Below are 9158 nucleotides of genomic sequence, written 5' to 3' on the forward strand. Positions count from 1 at the left end.
AGTTAACCCTTGCTGATGAATTCGAGCCTCGGAAGCAGCTGAAGGTCACTCCCTCTCTCCTTCCGCTCAGAGACCAAAGTCAAACGTTCTGTCTGAAAGTCAAATATCTGTGGCTGCTTTCTTCAGTGACCTTCGAGATTCTTCGTCTTCCTTCTTTCAGGTCAAGTAAGTGTTATTGATCATAGGGGAAATTATAAACACAGACAGATCGCTGCAAGAGAGCATGCTCTGAAGACATCTCTCTCTCTGAGGCTGGGGCAGTGCTAAGCAGTTCCACAGGCACTGGCTGATGTCACCTTAAAACCTGTGAGGTAGGGAGCATCGCTTCCCTCATTTCACTGATAAGAAACCTGATTACTGGAAAGTTACAAAACTTGCCCAAGGTTACATGGCTCCTGTCTGCCAAAGCTATATCCAGACACGCAGATGCCAGAACGCTTGTTCTTAACCACCCAACTCGACTACTGTGAGAGCTCTGACAACCCTGTGTCCACTCTGAGCCCGAGTTTCCCCCACTGAGAGTGAAGACGCAGGATTAAGTCATTGAAAAAACTGCATCCGGCTCCAAAATTTTCTCCGGAGGGGGCTGCTTTGCCTCTATTAACCACGAGGTGGCGCAAAGCCAACAATAGGATCTGGTTGCCAGGACTCCAGGGCCAAGACCTACTTGCCCCCTGAACCATCTCTGAGTGTGGCGTGGGAATGGAGTGGAAACTTGTTCCCAGGAGCAATCTGCAAAGGCACGCAACACCCACGTGGCAGAGCTAAGAGTTTAACCAGTTTGCCTGACTCCTCTGGGCACATTTCCATCAGCACTGCCGCTACTCTTAAGGGGACAGGCAAGAAGGGAGACTCGAGGGCCATGAGCTTGAGCAAACTCCAGGATATAGTGAAGGACAGGGAAGCCTGGTGTGCCTCAGTCCATGGGGTCACAAAGAGTGGACATGACTTAGTGACTGAACAACAAAGAAGGAAGGTCACTTAGCTCTTTTGAAGCAGTTTGAAGTTTTGTGCAGATGGCATGTTGGAATCAACCTTCCAAACGAATAAAGGTTGATGCATGCAATACCGAAGAGGATGTTCTCAATCAATGAAACAGGTTTGCTGCTAATTAAAAGAAAAGAGATCTAAAAGTTCAGTCCCTTAGTCGTGTCCGACTCTTTGCGACCCCATAGACTGCAGCACGCTAGGCTTCCCCGTCCATCACCAACTCCTGGAGCTTGCTCAAACTCATGTCTGCCCAGTCGGTGATGCCATCCAATCATCTCATCCTCTGTCATCCCCTTCTCCTCCCACCTTCAATCTTTCCTAGCCTCAGGGTCTTTTCTAATGAGTCAGTTCTTCGCATCAGGTGGCCAAAGTATTGGAGTTTCAGCTTCAGCATCAGTCCTTCCAATGAACACCCAGGACTGATCTCCTTTAGGATGGACTGGTTGGATCTCCTTGCTGTCCAAGGGACTCTCAAGAGTTTCTCCAACACCACACTTCAAAAGCATCAATTCTTTGGCACTCAGCTTTCTTTACAGCCCAACTCTCACATCCATACATGACCACTGCAAAAACCATAGCCTTGACGAGAAGGACTTTTGTTGGCGAAGTAATGTCTCTGCTTTTTAATATGCTGTCTAGATTGGTCATAGCTTTTCTTCCAAGGAGCAAATGTCTTTTAATTTCATGGCTGCAGTCACCATCTGCAGTGATTTTGGAGTAAAAAAAAAAAGTCTGTCCCTGTTTCCATTGTTTCCCCATCTATTTGCCATGAAGTGATGGGACCAGATGCCATGATCTTAGTTTTCTGAATGTTAATCTTTAAGCCAGCTTTTTCACTCTCTTCTTTCACTTTCATCAAGAGGCTCTTTAGTTCTTCTTTGCTTTCTGCCATAAGGGTGGTGTCATCTGCATATCTGAGGTTATTGATATTTTCCCTGGCCATCTTGATTCCAGCTTGTGCTTCTTCCAGCCTGGCATTTTACATGATGGACTCTGCATATAAGTTAAATAAGCAGGGTGACAATATACAGCCTTGACATACTCCTTTCCCTATTTGGAACCAGTCTGTTGTTCCATGTCCAGTTCTAACTGTTGCTTCTTGACCTGCATACAGATTTCTCAGGAGGCAGTTCAGGTGGTCTGATATTCCAGTCTCTTTCAGAATTTTCCACAGTTTGTTGTGATCTATGCAATCAAAAGCCTTGGCATAGCCAATAAAGCAGAAGTAGATGTTTCTCTGGAACTTTCTTGCTTTTTCTATGATCCAACAGATGTTGGCAATTTGATCATTGGTTTGATCTCTGCCTTTTCTAAATCCAGCTTGAACATCTGGAAGTTCATGGTTCACGTACTGTTGAAGCCTGGCTTGGAGAATTCTGAGCATTACCTTACTAGCGTGTGAGATGAGTGCAGTTGTGCGGTAGTCTGAGCATTCTTTGGCATTGCCCTTCTTTGGGACTGGAATGAAAACTGACCTTTTCCAGTCCTGTGGCTACTGTTGAGTTTTTCAAATTTGCTGGCGTATTGAGTACAACACTTTTACAGCATCATATTTGGGGATTTGAAGCGGCCTCCAATTGGAATTCCATCACCTCCACTAGCTTTGTTTGTAGAGATGCTTCCTAAGGCCCACTTGACTTCACATTCCAGGATGTCTGGCTCTAGGTGAGTGGTCACACAACCATGGTTATCTGGCTCATTGGGATCTTTTTTGTACTGTTCTTCTGTGTAGTCTTGCCACCTCTTCTTAATATCTTCTGCTTCTGTTAGGTCCATACCATTTCTGTCCTTTATTGTGCCTATCTTTGCATGAAATGTTCCCTTGGTATCTCCAATTTTCTTGAAAAGATCTTTCAGCTAATAGCACACTCAAATCCATTCTCAGAGATCCGCATGAGGCCCCTGCCCAGCACCCCCCTGTGCGTGAGTGATATGAAGTAGACTGTCATGGCTGACCGAGATGGAGACGTGGCTTGTGGTAGAGGCCCAGCCGGGAGCCCGCTGCCCGTGGGCGCAGATTTCGAGCCCGCAGATGGCGCCTGCTGCGTCGCGGAAGTGCGGAGGGTCTGGCCACGCTCCTCCCTGACATTCAGGCCTGGAGAAGCTACAGGAATTGTCCTCCGTGTGTCAGGTCTTCCTGGCTGCTGGGGTGCATGGCACCCTGGCCTGCGTTGTCTCCATGCTCTGAGATAAACCCTGGAGAGCGGGGCGTGGATACCTAGGGACTCAGGGAATGAAAGGGAGGAAATGGAGGGAAGGATTTTTCCTATTTTTTTGGCCATGCCACTAGGCATGCGGGATCTTCCCTGGCCAGGATCAGACCCATGCCCCTGCATCGGGAGTGTGGAGTCTCAACCAGGGAAGTCTGGGGATTCTTCCTTATTAATGCTCTGCCTGAGGCTCATGGGTGTGGTGGTGGTTTAGTCACTCGGTCGAGTCCAACTCTTGCGACCCCGTGGGCTGTAGCCCGCCAGGCTCCTCCGCCCATGGGATTCTCCACGCAAGAATACTGGAGTGGGTTGCCATTTTCTTCTCCAGGGGATCTTCCCTTCACAGGGATTGAACCTGGGCCTCCTGCATTGCGGGCAGACTTTTTACTGACCAAGCTATGAGGGAAGCCCGCCGTGGGTGTGCGCGTGTACTAATAACGCTGGCAGTGGCATTGAGACACCAAACATTTTCAAGGAGCGGATATATAGTCAAGGGGGTGGGCAGGGTTATTTCATGGGGGACAGGATCTCAAGTCCCAAAGCCATAATCACAGCACATGTCCTCTCCAGATTCTGGAAGCATCTGTGGCAGATCTCGTAACTTAGAACAGTTTGACCAGTTATCCTGACAAGCTGCCAAGTCTATGGGAAAAGCATAAATATGTCCACTAAGGAGAAGAAAATGGTAAAAGTCACTATGCTCATTTAGAACTGAGTTTGCCCACGTGTATTCCCATTTTCTCTTCCTGGTGGAAAAGAAAAGTAATTTCATTCTCCAAAGAGAGAATTTTTAAAAAATTAAATGCATTTGATTTATTTAGAAAGTCAGTGTGTTATGTATAGATGGTTCCACATGGACAGAGTCCCCGCTCCTCCTGAAGCTGGATCACCCAGACACCCCAAGAGTAAGAAATCAGCTATGAATCCAGCACCAACACGTTGGGCGGGAGCAATTAACCCTGAGTCAGGTCCAAGTGCATGCTGGGAGCGGATAAACCCTTAGTCGTTGCACCCACTGAGTGAGGACGCATGCAGTCCACTTCGCTCAGTCACTGACTGCAGCTCCCGCATTTACAAGCTGGGAGTCTCGTCAGGCTGAACCAATAAAATCGTCCTGTGGCTCCTTTGGACTGCTCTTCCCATGAAATGTCAGCTCTCATCAGGGAACAAAGAAGCCAGAGTGTGAGCTGGAAGGGAACTAAGGCACCATCTGGTGGCCGCTCACTATAAATCTTTGTGTCTGATGCAAACTTCTTGCACAAAGGAGCTCAGTCTTCTGATTTGTAGGCTGTCAGAAGGCAGTCTCTATTACCTGGAATACCCAACACAGCAGGGTAGGCCTCTTTTTAATTGTTTTCCCAATTTTAAGTACTCAATTGTATAGCGCAGGGAACTGTATTCAGTATTTTGTAATAACCAATAATGGAAAAGAATCTGAAAAAGAATATATATTAATATATACTGGAATCACTTTGTTGTATTCTTGAAACTAACACATCATTGTAAATTAACTATGCTTCTATCAATCAATCGATCAATCAATCAAGCACTTGATCCTAAGGTTTATAACAACATGTTGACCCTGCAGCAGAAACGCCCCCTTTGGAGTCTTTCACGCCTTGGAAAAAAGAAAGTGTCGTTTGGGTTGTGATGCTTTACCCTGTCAGTTGTGAGGGTTCTTGAAAAGAAAAAAATGCCTGAGAAATGCCGATTTTTTTCTCATGAATGTTCTGCAGTAAAATAGGAGAAGAAAAAAAAAGAGTATCAGGTTCTGATCCTCACTGAAAACTTCCTTCACTGACTAAAAATGATTTTTTCAGGACAAGTGAATTGCACACTTAACCTTCCCCAAGTCCACCTCCTCCCTTGGGCTCCCTGACCACTAGCTGGCTTTTGTCCTCTTTTGCAGACGGTGGTGACGAAAGTGCCTGGCACTTGACATTTATTGATGGGCAACCACAGAGCAAGGCGCCCTTGAGCGGAATCCCTCTCCAGCGCACCTTACTCCCACTGGGTGGACGGCTCATTCTCCCTCTAACTCCCCACACAGCCCATCCTGACCAAAGGGGGGTTTTGTGTCCCAGGTTTTTTGGTTTTTTTTGGCTGTACCGTGCAGCACGTGGGACTTCCCTGAACAGGGACCCACATCCCCTGCAGTGGAAGCTCTACGGGCAGAATCTGACCCATGGAACCACCAGGGAAGCCCCATAATAATATTATTATTTTAAATGTTTTGATTTAGTTGCATGGTATGCATTATTCTAGTTCCCTGACCGAGGACCGAACATGCGTCGCCTGCAGTGAACTCTCAGAGTCTTAACCCCTGGACCACCAAGGAAGTCCTATGTGCCAGTCCTGAAGCCTTCCTTGCTAAGGTAAAATACTCTCAGAAAATAGCTTCATTTTAGAAAGGTTTCACAAAACCTGCATGAGCCAAGGGACAAATCTTCTAACAATGTTACATTTCCTAGTGTTATGGCAGTGCTGGGAAACCAAAAGCCACGGGGGCTCCCCCGGTGTGCTCTCTGGTTCCCCCTTGCCCTGAGTCATTCCCAGCGTGGCCGTGGGCAGTGTGCAGTGGGCTGTCCACCTCAGGCAAGCCCCTGCCTTGTGTGTAGTAAGGCTGGGCCTCTGCAAAGGATGTCTAAGACCCTGAACGTGGTGTCTGAAGAATAAACCCTCGGCTCCCTGCTGCCGGAGCCCAGGGCCTTTGGCTCCCATCCAGGGGCGCCCTGATCCTTCTCCCCTTCTCTCCTGCTGTGCTTGGGAGGCCCATGTCCAGACTTGCCCATTCTGAGATAAATAGTGGGCACTGCTCAGAGGTGGGAACTCCACATTAATTAACAGGAAGAAGACAAAACAGGAGCCCAGCTGGGAAGGGGCCGTTCACCTCCTGGAGCAGGAGTTAAGGACAGGGCAGGACGGGGCGGCCTGCCCCAGGCTGTGCGTGTTCTCAGCGCGGGGCAGGGGGCCTGTCCCGGTCGGGGACTCAAAAGAGGACGCACGAGGGGACTCTCCCAGCACTCATTTGTCGGATGCTAGCAAAGCCCGAGGTGGCCACCACCACACCCCCGGCTGCAAAGGTCAGTGGCTGGGACGGGCTGCCGGATGCAGACAGGGCCCCACAGGACGACTCTGTGCCTCTCAACTGGAGCATCCCTGGGACCCTGACAGACACGCCCGGGGCTGCCTGCTCGTCTGTGGCTCTTCCCTGGGACGCCGAGGCCCCAGCCCCAGCAGCACAGAGCTGGGGTGGGGGCCCTGGGGGAAGAGCCCACAACCCCAGTGCAGGGGCCGTGCGAGATGCCTTCCCGCCTGGGGGGCCAGTGGCCCTGAGATCCTGAGAGAAGGAAAGCCCAGGCGCTTGATCTCATGCCTCGTGAGAGTTTAAGAACACCCTGTCAGCCACAGACGGGAGAATTTGTCAGAAGTACGTGAAAAGGTTGTGATAGAAACCTTATGAGGTGTCAGCACCGACGCACTCCCCTGAGAGCAGGGTCTAGGGGCCAGGGTGCAGGGGGTTGAACGCGCTCCCCTCACAAACAGACGCAGGCTTCATACCACGATGCATCTCTGAATGTGACCCTATTTGGAAACAGAGGTTTCTAGAGGGGGTCAAATTAAAACGAGGTCAGTGAGACGGCCCTAGGCCCGTGATGACTGACACCCTAGTACCAAGGGGACGTCTGGACGCAGCCTGATCGGGGAGAATGCGGGCCGGTGGGGATGAAGACAGATTTACAAGCCAAGGAGAGACGCCAGAGCAGTTGCCCTCAGGCCCCTCAGGGGGAGCTTACCCCGCTGGCACCCGGAGCTTAGGCTCCAGCCTTCGCACTGGGGTTAGGAAGGCACACAGCCCACGCCCCTCGCCCCAGCAGCCCCGGGCCGATCCCCAGGTGCTCTCTCCATGGCGCTCTCCTTTGGGAGGTCCCCCCCACCGACCCGTTCCTCTGGGTGACTAGAAGGAGGCCGGTCACAGTCCAGATTCCTCCTCCCCCCGCCCACGCTGGCTCCTCTGCCCTGAGTCTGTCTCTCTGACACTCTGGCCTCTGGGCCTCTGCTGCTGCTGCCGCTGCTAAGTCGCTTCAGTCATGTCTGACTCTGTGTGACCCCATAGACGGCAGCCCACCAGGCTCCCCCATCCCTGGGATTCTCTAGGCAAGAATACTGGAGTGGGTTGCCATTTCCTTCTCCAAGAACCTTCTTGGAGCCTCTAAGAACCAGTTACTAAAAGTATCTAACCTAAAAATCTTTTCTTTCCCCCCTTTTTTTCTTTTTAAGTCCTTCAGTCATGGCTGACTCTTTGTGACCCCATGGACCATTGCCCACCTGTCTCTTCTGTCCATGGGATTCTCCCATCAAGAATACTGGAGTGGGTTGCCATTCCCTTCTCCAGGAGATCCTCCTGACCTGGGGATCAAACCCAGGTCTCCTGCATTGCAGGCAGATTCTTTACCATCTGAGCCAACAGGGAAGCCCAACCTAAAAATACCCTAACCTAAAAAAGTTACTGGACAAGGACCCTGCTTTTATGCAATAGTTCAGGATTGCCATGTTCCTAAGATGTTTGCTGGAACAGCGGTCTCCAGAGCTGGGGGTAGGGTGGGGCCTAAAGCGATGTTTGGAAGAGTGTTTGCATGGCTAGGGACTTGAAGTGCATTTTAGCTCTCTCCCTTCCACACAAGCCTCATCTGCTCCCACCTTGCCTGCCTTGAAGTTCAAGGCCTGTGATTCTTAGATGTCATTATTGGGGGTGGTGAGGAGGGCGCCCCTGCCTTTGAACCCACCTCATTAACCACACTGGCTGTTCCTGCCTGTTTCCCACAGCTCCTGCAGGGGATTGCCTGGTCTCACAGGGGGATGTGTGTGTACCGGGCGGGTGCTGCGTGTGTGCTGCAGGTGTGGGCTTGTTGGGCAAAGAGAGGCAGGAGGAGTGGTTGTGGCAGGGTGGGGGCAGAGGCTGGCACACGTGAGCAGGCGGGGGAGACGTTCGGTGGGTCTGCGAGTTCTTGGAACTGCCTCCCCCGCAGAATACTTGCATCGTTTTTTCTTCACAGGATGTGTATTAAGCAGGCCACAGCTGTGGGAACCAGACCTGCAAAGAAACAGGTCCATGAAATGGCTTGTTTTGACATTTTGATGCCAAAGTCTGCGGTGGGACCATTCGAAGCCTGGGTTTAATTGGGCAGCATCCCAATCGCCTCCCCCCAGCCCTGCCGCCCACCATCTGCAGAGGCCTCGCCTCCTGGGGTGTAATTCTTCTCAGAAAACAGACTCAGGGCAGCAGGGAAGACCAGGCCTGAGGGGGCCCTGAGGTAACGTCTCCCTCCCGGCTGGTGGGTGTGGGGAGGGAGAGGACGCTGAGGAACCAGGAAAAGGAGGAAGAGAGCAGAGGGGAGGGCAGGCTCCTCTGAGCTTCAACCCATGCCATGCCGAGTGACTCAAGTGAGGGTGGCGCAAGGCCTCCGCTGCCGACTTCCTGCTGCCGTGAGTCTGTGCGAATCATTCTGATAGTGACCCCTTACTCAGCCGGGGTGGCTTCCAGATAAGCCGATTGCTGTCAGCTTATGTGCGGGGCGCTCTGGGTTGTCATCTGGAGTGATATCACACGCTGCTGTGACTGACACTGCCCCGTGGGGCCCGGGCTGGGAAGAAACGATGAGACACGCCTGTCGGGGTGGGGAGAGGACCCCGCGGCGTGCTGGGGCCTGTCCCCTTCCTCTGGGCCCCAGGGACTGAGGCCCCGCGGGCGGCACTGGGCCCGCTAGCAGGCACAGGGTGCCAGGAGCAAGCTGGGGGGACGGAAGCCTCAGTCCTGAGGTGAGAGAGTTCCAGGTTGTCTTTCTTGCCAGGGGCCTTGTTCACACAAGGGATCGAGGTGGTCACAGCAAGGAAGCGGGGCTGTGGTTCATCTGTCACAGCGGGGCACCAAGTGCCCCCTGCCCCCCACATGGTGAC

At 51.6% G+C, this 9158-nt stretch overlaps 1 long non-coding RNA gene across 2 annotated transcripts in view; it reads left to right on the forward strand.

Moving 5' to 3' along the window:
* Positions 1-9158, forward strand: part of LOC121816911 (uncharacterized) — a 47901-nt gene that overhangs the window by 22428 nt on the left and 16315 nt on the right. For both annotated transcript variants that reach the window (XR_009596979.1, XR_006056623.2), the window contains exons 2-3: positions 3-165; positions 5466-5575. This is a non-coding gene — a long non-coding RNA (uncharacterized LOC121816911). The remainder of the gene's footprint in view (positions 1-2; positions 166-5465; positions 5576-9158) is intronic.

This window comes from Ovis aries, chromosome 17 (genome assembly GCF_016772045.2).
Source record: "Ovis aries strain OAR_USU_Benz2616 breed Rambouillet chromosome 17, ARS-UI_Ramb_v3.0, whole genome shotgun sequence".
Lineage (NCBI taxonomy): Eukaryota > Metazoa > Chordata > Mammalia > Artiodactyla > Bovidae > Ovis > Ovis aries.